The sequence below is a fragment of the Gopherus flavomarginatus genome, chromosome 4 (assembly GCF_025201925.1).
Source record: "Gopherus flavomarginatus isolate rGopFla2 chromosome 4, rGopFla2.mat.asm, whole genome shotgun sequence".
NCBI classification, from domain to species: Eukaryota; Metazoa; Chordata; order Testudines; family Testudinidae; genus Gopherus; species Gopherus flavomarginatus.
Genome location: NC_066620.1, coordinates 75,165,341 through 75,180,059, shown reverse-complemented (window position 1 = coordinate 75,180,059; position 14,719 = coordinate 75,165,341).

Below are 14,719 nucleotides of genomic sequence, written 5' to 3'. Positions count from 1 at the left end.
ACAACCACCTTGTTTATGCAACCAAGGATCACATTCACCCTTACTGTGTTGCACTGGGAGCTCATGTTCTGCTGATTGTACGTCACAACCCCTCCCCCACCCCACCCCCAAGGCCTTTTCAGAGTCACTGCTTCCCAAGGTACAGTCCACCATCCTGTAAGTATGGACTACATTCTTTGATCCCAGATGAATATATTTACCTTAAAATGCATAGTGGTTTTTTGCACATAAACTTACTAAGTGATCCAGATTGCTCTCTATCAGTGACCTGTCCTCTTCATTATTTACCATTCCCCAATCACTGTGACATGTGCAAACTTTATCAGTGATGATTTTATGTTTTCTTATAGATTACTGATAAAAATGTTCGATAGCATAAGGGTATTTACCAGTCCCTGCAGGATCCCATTAGAAACACACTCACTTAATGATGATTTCCCATTTACACTTTGAGACCTGTTAGTTAGCCAGTTTTTCATCCATTTAATGTGTATCATGTTAATTTTGTAGTCTTCTAGTTTTTTAATCAAAATGTAGTAGGGTACCAAGTCAAATGCCTTACAGAAGTCTAAGCATATTACAACAGCATTATTACCTTTATCAACTAAATTTATAATCTCATTTAAAAAGATATCAAGTTAGTTTGACAGGATCTCTCTTCTATAAACCCATCCTGATTGGCATTAATTATATTACCCTCCTTTAATTCTTTATCAATCAAGTGCCATATCAGTTCCATTATTTTGTCCGGGATTGATGTCAGACAGACTAGCCTATAATTACCTGGGCTGTCACATTTACCCTTTTCAAATATTGGTACAACATTAGCTTCTATATTCAGGCTGCTGGACACACAAAAACTCTGTAGTTCTCCATGGTTCTCCAGTGCCCCATCTGAAGAACATTCCCTATGCTGTCTAAAGGCATCACAGACCTCTTATCCCACTGTCTTGCACCTTCCTTCCTAATTTATATTATTACAAAGAGGATATAAAAATATACCACATGGGATTGGTGGTGGTTTATACCCGGGTCAAACTTCTCTGTAAATCCTGACTTAGATCAAGGGTTACACTATACCTTCTGAAACTAACTGGTTTATTGCAGCCAATGCGACAAGGTGCTGAGCATCTTCACCTCTCACTGACAACAGTGGGAATTTTTCCTGAGTAAACACTAAGTAAACTCGGCAAAGAATCCTGTGGCACCTTATAGACTAACAGATGTTTTGAAGCATGAGCTTTCGTGGGTGAATACCCACTTTGTCGGATGCATTCACTAAGTAAACTGTGAGTAAGGGCCTCAGGCTTCATCCCAATGAGAGATGAAGATTCTCAGCACCTCTCAGGCCTGATCCCAAGGTGACCTTACAATGCGCTAAATTGTGTCTGCCCTCAGTGACACCCAGGCAACTCCTCTGATGGTGTTTGCTGACAGCAGAATTTGGCCCATTGTGTTTCTTCTCATTTGACGATAATATCCATTTCTTTGATCCAAAACCCAGGAAATCTGCCCTCTAACAATAATTTATGTACTTTCTAAGAGACATATGCTCTGTTTTGTCAGCTTGAAGGCCCCATAAATGTATTAGTACTGGGTCTTTAACCCTTAGACTGTTCTATTAGACTGGAGACTTTTTAATGCCACAAGGAAAAACAAATAAAAATAGGAGCTTCCACTTTATCGGTGCAGAGCTGATATGGCAATAGCTCACTGGATTAGATCAGATCAGACTTGACAAGCTTGCTCCTCTGTTGGGATCACAGCTTGAGTGTGGGCTTGTTGTGTCGGAATGGGCCTACTGTACCCAAACAGCTGAGCTTACTCCAGCTTTCAAAGGAACATTTTATACTCATTATACATGCAGCATAATTTCAAAATATGTCCCTAGCACTAGAATGCAGGAGGAGGACATTGAAAGTTAGAAAGTGGTGGAGAAGACACAATGGAAATGAGTCATTCAGAGCTCCAAGATAACCACTCGAGGCCTACCCAAAGTGGACTGTTACAAGTTATCATAAACAAGGAGGGAAGGGCTGCTTGACACACTGATAACAAAGAGAGGGGTTTATGAGTGTATGTACATTTTAAAAATGGATAGAAGCAAAAGATAAGCTACAAATTCCAGGTTTCAAATAGTTATGATCTAAGTACAGAATTAATCACTGCCACAACTAAGAGATCATACATTCTGGAATGTCATGAAGCATCCATGATTTGTGTCATTGCAGAGGATGATAAATCACTGCTAAAGACATAACAACCAAGATCATCACTGCTACATAACAGATCACGATGCATCAAGATCTCTTCTGAAATATTCTTTACAGTTAGCAGGGATTTGGAATGGCAAAGCAGAAACTGATATTAATCTTCTCTGTACTATGCTGGCCATGTCCTGAGAAAAGCAAGGTATCTCTGACTTTCAGTGGTTATATACAGTATATCCAAAAGGGATTAAGTATATATATATTTCCAGATGGAAAAAAGGGAGGGGAAAGAGGTAATTAATCAGACAATTGTGAACTCTTTTATTATGATATTTAGAAGCTGTTTGTAATTGTAATTATGTAAGGTTTGTGTTCCCTATTGCAACTGTGGAGAGAGAATTTATTAATATACCTGTGAGGCACGGGGAGGGGGAGAGCCCAATGCTTTTCAGAGAATTTCTAATGGTTTGGAAAAAAAACTCAGAACTTCTTCTGGTTCTTCCATAGCCACAGGGTCTTTCATTTTATAAACGTTTTATCTGTGTCTTGTTTTTTTAACTTACCTTTCTCCTGAAAACCAGGCCCATTTGTTCTACTTACAAATATAATCACAGGAGAAACCTGATAATTTTTATGACTTTTTTCCTGACAAAAATAGAATTTTGGGTGAAAACTTTTGTTGAAAATTCAAAATTCTGAAAATTTCTACTAACTTTGTGTATGTCTCTCTCCAAACGCTACTCCTTTCTTCATCAATCCAGAAAAAAGATTTATGAGGCTCAAGGATCACTAACTCATTCCTCCTCTTACGAAAGGTGGGTCTGATTTGGTTCACATCATTCAACAAGTAGGATTGATAGTTCCATTTAAAAAAAAAACTGAGATGGGCATAGAAGCCCGGTGGATAGGAAAAAACTTCCTGCTACAAAGAAATCTCTATCTACCTTTGATAACAAGAAAAAATTAAAGCTTTAGAATGTCCTCCAAAGAATCATCCTACTTTATCTTTGTAGGACTATTATCCAGCCACAGGCCATCCAAAAGACACAAGCAAAGTGCCTTTCAGTTTTATATTGGTTACTCGTCCTGTGCTTGTCTCATGATGTGAAGTCGAACCCTCTCACAGATTTTAATTGAGTTAATTCACTGCCAGCCCCCTTCAAGCCTTTTGTGAAGTGCCTTCCAATGCATACATTTTTCTGGCTAGGTGTGTGTAGAGGGGGAACACTTTCACAGCATGCGGAAAGCACACCACATACCTGTACACTTCAAATGCTTCAGTCACTTACATTTTGCGTGAATGTTTTTGCTACTTAATGACCAGCCAAAGAATTTACTAGCTGATGATTGGTATCCATACAAGGATTTCCAGATTTTCTATCCTCCTTCTTAATTGGATATTATCCCTCATTAATGATGCTGTCGAGCCTGTAGACTACTAATTGTCTGTGCTTCCTCACTGTTTCCCCTCAAATGATCAGCCTTTTGTTCAAGTTCACAAAGTTTATTTTCTGTTCCACTCACCAAAGTGTGGAGAACATCCAACATTTGTTCCATTCTAAGAAGGGCTGAGCACACAGAGCCTGGACTCATCTCCCTGAACTGTTTTTTAGGATAAGCTGAAGTTCCAGAGACTCCTGCATACTTCAGTATTATTCATCAATTTGCAGCTGCTGGAATCTATTTCTACTTTACAAGTTGGCAGAGAGTCTGCTGTGCCTACAGACCTTTGCAAAGAATCCTATGTCTGATACTAGGTAGGGGTAATCCATAAGAGCTGGTTCAGAGCTGTTTGAACCTTTTGATAAACCGAGGAAGGGTTTACATTTGCCATATTTCATCTCCTCTTATCTGTTGGGAAGCTTAAATTATTTCAGAAAAAAACATTTGCAGTGGATCTAAATCCTCAGCAAAAAGTATCTTAAACTCCTGCCAATTGAGATTGTGCCACATAAGCCGAGTGGCATATCACTTATCAGCCAGTAGCTGCCATCTTGCCCCACCACATCAGGATATTTTGGGTCAGTTTATTTAAAGAATTAAAACTGCTAGAGAATTTGGCAACATCGTTATTTTGGGTGTGGTAACTTGTTTTGACCGAAGGTCTACTTGGTTTCTGTAGCAGTATGTTGTTGTTATTGTCCCTTTTGTTACCATGGTGATGTGAGTTACCTAGATGGTGCTAGAGGATACTTACAGCTCATGTAGCTACCATATACTGCTAGGACAGTTCGCATTGTAATCCTAGTCGTTGGTTCAGAAGTTCCTATAATAAGGAAACTGTCTACTATATGATACTGGTGCTGTGTCTCAATTATGTAATGTAACAATTTAGAAAAAGAGTTGATACTCTCCTACTTGCATCTCTTTCTGCATTTCTGCCTTGTTATGTGAGCATGTACTGATTTTTACAAACTGGTCTTATATTTTGAAAACTGGGTGAAATACTGGCCCCATTGAACTCAATGGTAATTTTGCCATAGATTTTAGTGGAGCCAGTATTTCACCCTTAATTTTTGCTATCAATGGGATGACTCTCAGACACCTGGAATCAAGGTTTGCTGATACCCTGTATGTGTGTTTGATTATATATTTATACTATTTCTCTTCCTGATAACCCATCTGTGTCTGCAGTTACAGCTATAAAGAATTTTGAATGCCTACAATAAATGTAGTGGTAGAAAGACACATATTTTGCTAATTTGCAGAGAATGTGGGTGTCTCTCCAGACCAATAGATTGCTACTGTAGAGAAGCTTGTCATTTTTGAGCAATAAGATGACTTAAGATCAGCTCTTGGAGAAAACATCTATACCAGGCATAAATGAGCGATTGCTGCTTGAACCAGAACTATAGAAAACAGTACTTTATTGTTAGCCAAATTGAATCTGCTATAGCAGAAGCTAAAAACATTGTGCAAGGAACTAGATATGAGTAAGCGTGCTGCAATACTCCAAGAGGCTCTTATTATTAGAGTTTAATTACCCACCCTATACATACTTACATCTTATATCATTTGAAAGCTTATATTATGTGTGTTTAGAGGAGATATGATGTTGAACTGCCAAGTGGTGCTATAAGCCTGTAGGCGAGGTGAAACAATGGTACCCAAAATGAGAAAGTGTCATTTTTTTGCACAGTTCCAGAAATATTGCACCATGACTATGGCTACAGTTTTTAACTCTTTAAATAAATTTCAACACCTTAATGTGCTGTTTATGGGTCAAAGCTACCCAACAACAATGTATTAAAAGATTGTTAATGATTTTCAATGAGCAAGTATTTCTTCCTCTTTAGCGTGTGGCAAAAATGGCAAATATCAACAGTTTGCGAACTATGAACTTGAAATGTTTTCACATTGCATATTCTGAATTGTCAGAGTATCTCACAAGTGATTATAATAGTTTTCTATCTTTTCAACTTGACATTTGCTGAACAGATTAGTCTCATATTGAAGGTTGTGCACCAGTAGCAGTAGATTGTGTGCCCATAGTTTGTACTACAGAAGGGGAAGATATAAATGTATGTGAATTCCTAATGTAATGCTTCTCCATTTGTAAGCTTTTGTACATTGTGATGGGATGTACAAACCCCACACAGAGCCACAGAGAGTTAAGAAATTACTTTAGGTCCAGCCAGCCCCGCCCCACCTTCAGCAAACATTCCACCTGGTGGAGGAATTAAAAGATAGGGAAACACAGTTCATGTGGTGGCAAACCTGGAAGAAAGCAGACCTGCAACCTGTGGATCCAGCAGCGCAGACCAGAAGGAAGGCCAAAATCTCTAAGATAACTGCGCCCAAAGGTCCCTCCCTGATGAAAGGGAGGACCCACCTCAGAAACAGTCAGAGAGGGAAGCATTCCCTTCTCCCCCACATATGGCCCCTGGACATACAATCCCCCAGCCAGTCATGGCTCATAGCCTTGACTAGTAGGCCACTCTTCCTGGCCAACCTTGCCTTCCTCCCTTGAGTGAGGACCTTCACATACATACAATGTAACATCTAGTCTGTCTGGTAGAAGGTTTTAATTTTGCCTATGCATGCAGAAGCCTTTGAAATATTCTAGAAACTAGCTTTTTAATTCAGTGACACTTATGCATAGGTCAATATTCGTGTTAGAAATGACACTACACAGCTTAATGCTGAGCTTCAGTCACAGTGCTCACTAAACAAAAATGGCAATTTTGATACTAATCTATAGATCTAATTTATATTTAATTTAGCACAAGTCTGTATGCTTGTGCAGAATGAAAAATGATGGTAGTGGTAGTAGTAATACTTACAGTATACTTTGGGAATTTTACCTCTCCAGGGAAGTTACAGCTTAAGATGACTGGGAAGATACAAGCCCCTTAAAGCTTACATCAAAGAGAAAAAGACTTCACAAACTTTGAAAAATGTGTTATTTGTCAAGAAAAACAAAAGAATGCAAAACTATCAAAAGCCACCAGTGCTGGACAGAATTCTGTGATGCTGGCAGTAGAAGCCAGGAGAGATGAATTGTACTGACGGCTACTGGATGAGATTTCTAGTTTAGATGATGTGCCACCAGTACTCTATCCCAGGAGTCGCTTTCAGAAATACACAAGCAAGTCACATTTGGCACATATCAGAGTTGTATTGAAACCAGGAAAGAAAACAGACTGAATCTGATCAGAGAGCATCACATTCACCTGCTTCTGTAGGTACCAGAGCAAGCACATCCTCCAGCAACTGATCCTGTTGCATTGTTTGCTTGAGAAAAAATACACAAGAAAAACAAGAAAGTTTATAAAACAGAAACATTTGAGAGATCAACCAATCTAAGGAGGCAGCACTTCAGTGAGGAGATGGCGCACAGAATAGGTGTGAAAGACTTGATTGCTAAGGATGCAGTTTATTACTCAACATGCCTTTCTTCCTACTTGAAGACGACAATCCTAAAGCAAAACCATCTAGTTACACTAACCATACAGTCCCTACATAACACTGCATTTTATCAACTGATTGAAGAGATAGACCAGGGGTGGCCAACCTGTGGCTTCAGAGCCACATGTGACTCTTCAGAAGTTAATATGTGGCTCCTTGTATAGGCACCGACTCTGGGGCTGGAGCTATGGGCACCAACTTTCCAAGGTGCCGGGGGGTGCTCACTGCTCAACCCCTGGCTCTGCCACAGGCCCTGTCCAAACTCCACCACTTCCCGCCCCCTCCCCTGAGCCTGCCATGCCCTCACTTCTCCCCCTCCTCCTCCAGAGCCTCCCGCATGCCATGAAATAGCTGATTGGGAGGTGCAGGGAGGGAGGAAGGAGGCACTGATCGGTGGGGCTGCTGGTGGAGGGGAGGCACTGGGAGCAGGGTGGGGGAGCTGATGGAGGGCTGCTGATATATTAGTGTGGGTCTTTGGAAATATACATTGTTAAATTCTGGCTCCTTCTCAGGCTGGTCACTCCTGAAATAGACAATGGTCTTATGTACAGCAAGAAGGCTTGTCTCCTGTGCAAGCTGCTACAAAGATATAAAGTCCTACTTCTCTCAGATGTAGAAACTGCAAACTATTCCAGTAGCAAATTACAGGAAAGGTTAGAAAAAAACACTGTAGTTCTGCAATTTCATTCCATGCACAGCATGCACAAGGCAAGTCTGCCATTGTTCTATGCAGTGCAATAACATTATCTAATGCTATCTAAGCTGCTAGTAAACTGAAGCATGAATTTAAGATATCCAAATGTTTTCTGGATGTTCTGGCAAGTGAACTTGATGAACAGCTTTCCAATGAACAAGTGGTTTTGTATAACACTGCTTCAACCCTTCGATATAAAACAGCCAAAAATGAAAGCCTTGGAATATCACCCAAAGCCAGGTGATTGTAGTTTAGACAGGTCAGCTATTTGTGTGACCCTATTGGTGCAGGAGTTTGTTCTTTGGTTGATAGATAGTATGTAACAATTCCAAAATCACCACACCACTGCACGTAAGTCTTGAGTCACAGCCACACCGTGAGTTTGGATCTCACAATTTAATTGACATACTACAACTTCCTGGATTCTGCATCAGTTATGATGAGCGGAGACGGTTCATCACGAATGCTGCAAAAACTGAAGTAGAAAGACTCCAGTGGGGTTTGTTCATTCCAGATGGAATCATGCCACTTCATACTGGTGTAGTTCTCATCCATGCAAAAAGATAGACATCAATGTAGAGACCATTGATGGAAAGAATACCTTCCGTTCAAGGGATAGAGTGGAATTTCAAGAACAGTCTGCAGATAGACCAGCAACTTGTAAAATTCCACAGTGAATATATGATTCAATATGCCCAAGAGTGTAGGAGCCACAGCCAGCACAAACAATCCTTCTTGCTGGAGGTGAGGTAGCAAAGTCTATCACTGGTAAAGGTGCTGAAAAAGCCCAAGATTTCTACAGTACTCAAGAGTAAGCAGATACAAAGATGTTTCTGTATGTTGTATGTGCCAATATTCTACCTCATCTTAAAGTAGACATCATAAGCTTTCAAATGATGTATGTTGTGTGTGTTTGTGCATGTGCAGAGAGGGTATATTAAGTTGACCAAATTACCATTGTCTGTTGCTCATGTGTATGTCCAAGCTATTAATTCATTAACAGTTTATTCTCCAGACCTGCAAAGACTGGTTGACAAGATGGTGATAAATGAAGAATCATTCATGCATCTAGTAGACACCACGTACCCTACTACCCTCTATTATTTAATAGTCAAACCTCCACTGTGGATGTATCCTATGTTAGGCACCTTTTACTAGTGTGGCCTCTGAACTTACTTGGGAGTGTTCCAGATGGGAAGATCCTGTATGCTGCAATCTAGCCTTAGAGATCACAATCCCATGATGCCTTGGGGAAAGAGTGAGAGACTTCCTCTTCCAGGGAGAACAGGTGGCAGGCTCTATTTTGGGGAGATTGCTGGTGTGGAGCTCTGTCCGTACCAGGAGCTGCTGCTAGAAAGCCAGAAGCTGCTGCTGAGAGCCTGCAGGGGCTTTGATTGAGCACGGCTCTTCAGAGGTGGTTGGTGGCTTCACTGGACCCAGGGCAGAGACTGTTGCTGTTCCTGAGCTGACTGAGGTGGGCCTGCAGTGAAGGAACAACAAGTAACCCCCACTCTTGTTTGAGAAAGTACTTGCAAGGGAAGAGTCACAGTAGAGAGACTGAGTCTGAGAGAGAGGCAGAGTGATCTTCCCACCAGACCAGGACCCAGAGCTGATGACCTTTGATGGGACTAACTCCAATCATCAGAGGGGTTGTGCAGCTTGTTGCCTTGGCTGGACTGATACACAGAACCAACAGGGGGCTGTCTCCAGTTGCAGATCTTCAAGCACGCCCACACAAGGATCTAGGTCTCTGAAATCCAGAGTGGACACTCCAGGGTGGGGTAAATGGTGACAATGTAAATGCCAGTTACATAAGATTCATTTATTACTGTATACTATATTTAATTGATTTTATTCAACTGCCCCTGTGGATTTAAATTAGTAGTGACATTTAATCTTAGTCAGTTATACCCTCTCTCTTTAAATTGTTAAGTAGGAGAACACATAATCAACACACTAAACCAGTGAATTACATCTGGATCTGTTCTCTTTTCTACCCACCATTCCTCGGCTGCATTTCTTTGTCCTAAAATATCTTAATTTGTTCCTCTTGCCATTAGGCCTGAACAATGTTCCTTGGAACTTCTCTCCTGGATTTATTGCTGACTAACATTAAGTTAGAAAGTGTTATAAAATTGCATCTACTCATCCATTCCCACTTTATCTTAGTGCTTCATTTCATACTTCTAAAAGTCTGTTTGCTCGGCTAGCTAGTCACCCAAATTGTCACTGTTAGGCTGAAATTACCTTGATGGCTTTAGCAATTTTGTTTGATTCAGAATTGGACGTCACAAAATTTTCTGAAATGAAATACTTTAAACACTGAAGGTCACGTTGACCTCTTAGTCACATCAGCGCAACTTCAATGGGATTTCAGAGAAAAAAATTAACCCAGAGGTTAAGATCAGTGGAGACCACATGGCTTTTAGAAACTCTAGCATAATATTTGACCCATTTTTGTCCTCCAAACACAAAATAACATCTGTTCTCAGTACTTTTGATTACCACTTCATAAATATTGCTAAAAAAGCACTGCACTGGTAATTCATGCTCCATCTACTTCCAAAATGTATTATTGCCTAAAATTATTATTATTCTGTGTAAAGATCTATTATGGAATCTTTACACAGATTAAAACTTCTGCGGAAGGCTATCTTTGGAGGTCTGGCACAGGGTGAGCTGTGCCTTTAAGTGGGATTTCAGCCCTGGATCTAACTTGTGCTGGACCTCCAAAACCTGCTGGGAGAGGAGTGGAAATAAAAATCAAAGCACTTTCTCAGCATGCAGGCACTGCTGAAGAAAGTAGCAGCCTGTGGGTGAGAAGTTGACTCAAGGTCCAGATAGTTCCTGTACTGAGTTCCCAGTTGAAAGGAAACTGGGAACTGAGTTTGTAGCAGTCAGGAAAGGAGGGCTAAAAGGTAGGTGAGCCTGACAAGCAAGAGCTGGGAGTAGACCTGGGAAGGGTAAAGTAGAGCAGAATGTTGGAGCTGACAGCTGCTTTGCTGCATGGAGCCTGGGGCTGGTGCTCCATCTCAGCCTTGGCACCTGGATGTATTGAGTGGAAATTCCTGCAATCAAGGGGCAAAGGGGCCATTTGAAACCCCTGCAGCCAAGGACTTGTTTTGTTTGGACTCTTGTTTTGCTCTGGAAGGAGGAGAAGACTTTTGGTGTAGCCTGAGAACCAAGTCATTCTCCCACTAGAAGGAGACTGCAGACCAGTACTTGGAATTTGAGGCAGCACCTTTACCTGATTATGGAAAAGTAATCTGTACCCTCAGAGATCCTCACCAAACCAACCACTTTTAGTACTGCTCTCCAGTTCTTGATCATTGTAAACGGGTTGGGACTCACCACCCGTGGCACCCCACGGTGATTTCAGGAATTAGCTCAATTCCAGTGGAGCACCCCCTCCTGGTGGTGTCCCATCCATTGTTCTTCCCTCTACTCTCTGCTGCTGTCACTGGACCCGCATTGCTCCCTGCTCAGCGGCATCCTCTTTGAGGCCACTGCCCTCCGGCAGTGTCCCTTAGTCCATCTGGACCCCCTTCTGTGGCTCAATGATCAGCAGTCCAACATTCCAGCCACCATATGCAACCACACACCCCAAAGTCTAATCCCTCTTGTCAGGGATCAGGTGTATTCTATAATGGCCGCTCCCTACAGCTAATGGCTGGGTGTACTGCAAGGAGGAAAGGGGGGGACCCAGGCCCACCCTCTACTCTGGGTCCCGGCCCAGGGACCCTCTGGCATCAGCCTTGCTGTCCTCTTTCTTTCCCCTCCTCTGTCTGTTTCCCTGGGCCGCTTCCCCTACAGCCCCTTGCACCCACTAGGCCCTTCCCTTCAGGGCCTGCAGCCTGGCGGCTATGGGCTAGAGCCTTCTAGCCTCCCTGAGCCTGCCCAGCACTGCGCTGTCCACAGTGCTAGTCTCCACCTTGGAGACTGACCTTCCCCTGTCAAAGGCCTGGGACAGACTGAACACTCCTGCTCAGTGCAGCCTTTATATGTGGGTGAGCCTGGCCCTGATTGGTTCCCTCCAATCTGGGCCCTGATTGGCTCCCTATAAGCCCTTTTCTGATTGGCTCCTGGGTTGCGCAGGCTCCCTGGCCTGCCACAGCCCATCCTCCCAGGGAGTGGGGCAGTCCGCCCCACTACAATCATTATATTGGCTACTACTGAAGTCCTAGATCAGTAAATATCACTCTGTTTACTTAAATGAAATAAAAAACTTGTGTCCATTTATTTTAGAGATCAGCTTGCACCTTCAGCTCCGGTCTATTGAAGTCTCCCATCTATCGGTATGAAACTTCTGAACTGCTTGTACATCTCATATCAGGAATTTCCTACACATTTCAGTTTGTTGCATAGATCTAAAACTGCTAGTACATCTACAGCATTTCTGAACAAGTTGGAGCCAGTGGTACCTTTCTCATCACCCAAGAGTAGGGCTGCAGCATTATCAAAGCAAATTCAGTTGGCATGCAGAAATATGGATAAATATTCCATCTGAAGGAAGACTGTCAGGATCTTAGATGGTATGGGGACAGGTGCCCTAGAAATACCAGAAAGATTAGGCAAAGAGAGATGCCAGTGACAACTATTGACTTTACTGAGAACTAAAGGGTTAGCAGTGGCCAGTTCAAACAACATTATTCATTGTCTACCATCCAGTATGTACTTAGACAGTCTATCTTCAGTGCTATTGCTGACCAGCAATGTTACTGGTGCAAGGCAGAAGAACCTTGTATGGTGAAATAGTGTCAAATTATCTCATCTGTTTGAAAGCTGGATTTGGAAACCATCAAAGCTTGTGCCTCTGCTCCTTTTAGAATCATAGAATCATAGCACCATAGAATATCAGGGTTGGAAGGGACCTCAGGAGGTCATCTAGTCCAACCTCCTTCTCAAAGCAGGACCAAACCACAACTAAATCATCCCAACCAGGGCTTTGTCAAGTCTGATCTTAAAAACTAATCCTTCAGAGGATAAGTCTGGCCCAGGAAGCAAGGTGCAGGGCAGAGTATTCCCTTTTCTGTGAAATAATGAGGAGAGGGAGGTATCATTCATTCGAACAAACAAATAAAAAACAAACACTATGGCTGCTGGCTGACCAGATAGCAAGTACAAGGAGAAAATACTTTTGTGCTACCACACTGGCACAGCTGCCAATGTGTGGCAGCTGATCCATCTGCAAAGCACACATCTTGCCAAGGCTTTGACTCAGAGTGGACTAAGAAAAAAAGTGTGTGTGTGTGTATATGTTTTGAAATCCACAGCATAGGAAGGGGGCATCCCCCCTCACACACACACACCATACGTCTCAGGTTTCTCTCTATCCCCTCTCGTGTCTTTGTTATTGAATGCTGATGAGACAATAGTTGGTCCAGCTCTAGGCTGTCATTTTCAGGTAACTTCCTTGGATACTGAACAACACTTGACCTTGACTTTTTTGGTGGGGTGCCAGGAAGCTGAGCTTCCCAGTATGTATTTTGGTGCTGGTACCTCTGTTGCTCAGACAGTTCAGGCTCTTCAATCGTGTATCAGATTTGTTGTTTTATATTAGAAATGTATACACAAAAGAACCTCAAGAAGGAAGGGAGGGAGGGCTGTACTCCACCAGAATTCTGATTCTTCACTGTCAGCCAAGGAGAGGATCCAAAATCCAACAATGAGCTCCCTGCTCCAGCAGAAAAACATTTATAATGTCTCCAAGCAGAACTCTGGCAGAGTGATATAAACTGTGAGCGCCACAAGCTAATGACCTTGAAAGTATCCATTTATCTCAGCCTTTCCCCCCAGCATGAGATGCCACCAAAAATGTAAGAGTTGTTTTTGTTTGTTTTTGGTTTTTGTTTTAAGCAGAAAGAATGAATAGTCAGAGAAGGCACACAACATGGATGTTGTTAACTTTTACCTCACAGACTGGCGTCCTGTGCTGGAATCCCAATGGAAACCAATGGCCAAGAGTAATAGTTCCTCATGCATCAAATTCAGCTACTCTGGGTCTGCTGTCCTGTGGAGAGAGGGCATTACAGCTCTGCTTTTATTACCTAGCTGTGCTTCACGCTGGTTGCTCCTTCATTAATCTTCATAAATACACAATATTTAAATCTAACAAACCTATTCCTTTGAGCCAGTGGTTGACATCATCTACCAAAGGCAGCTCAGAGCTCTGCATGATGTGACAACCCTGAAGTAAATTAAAATCCAAGGAAACAAATCAGGGATGCCCCTTGAACACACAACTAGTACACAGTATACAATATTTCCTCAGGGACGAGGGTGGCTCTCTGCAGAATTGCATTTTGCAAAAATCAATATCTGTTTTCCATTACCTTTGCCACTGTCCTATCAACCTTGTGTTTGCAGCTGCATGGAAACCAGTAGTTGGCACAGCAGGATGCTCCCTTACTTACAGAGTATACAACGTGGGTGTAATAAAGTTCCTTTCCATTTCCTTTGGCATTCAATACATTCTGTTTAAAGTGAAAAGCAAATTCATAATCAGTATAAACAAGACAATTTACAGGCAGGCAGAAATGCCATTAAAAACAGTCATTGCACTTCTAGAAACAGAAAACACCTTGGCATGTTAGGTTGTGTTCTGAATGTTTTAGTCCTCAGTACAGATGGGCTAGAACCAAATCACTATAGCTGAATCCCCTCATATTTTGGGGGCTGACATTTGGAATCTGAATAGACATATTGTTGTTGCTGTGGGGCAGACATAAACTAGTGGGGCAGACAACCCCAGGCCTTCATGCACAGCCCTGTTACTTGGGTTGTGTGCTGGGACTAGGATTTGGGCCTAATAGAGAATTTACCCAAGGGCGCCGGAACCTTTGTAGAAGTGAGGGGGCCACGGCCAAAGTGCCCCCTCTCTCTCTGTGGCTGGCTGCTCCAGCAGTGA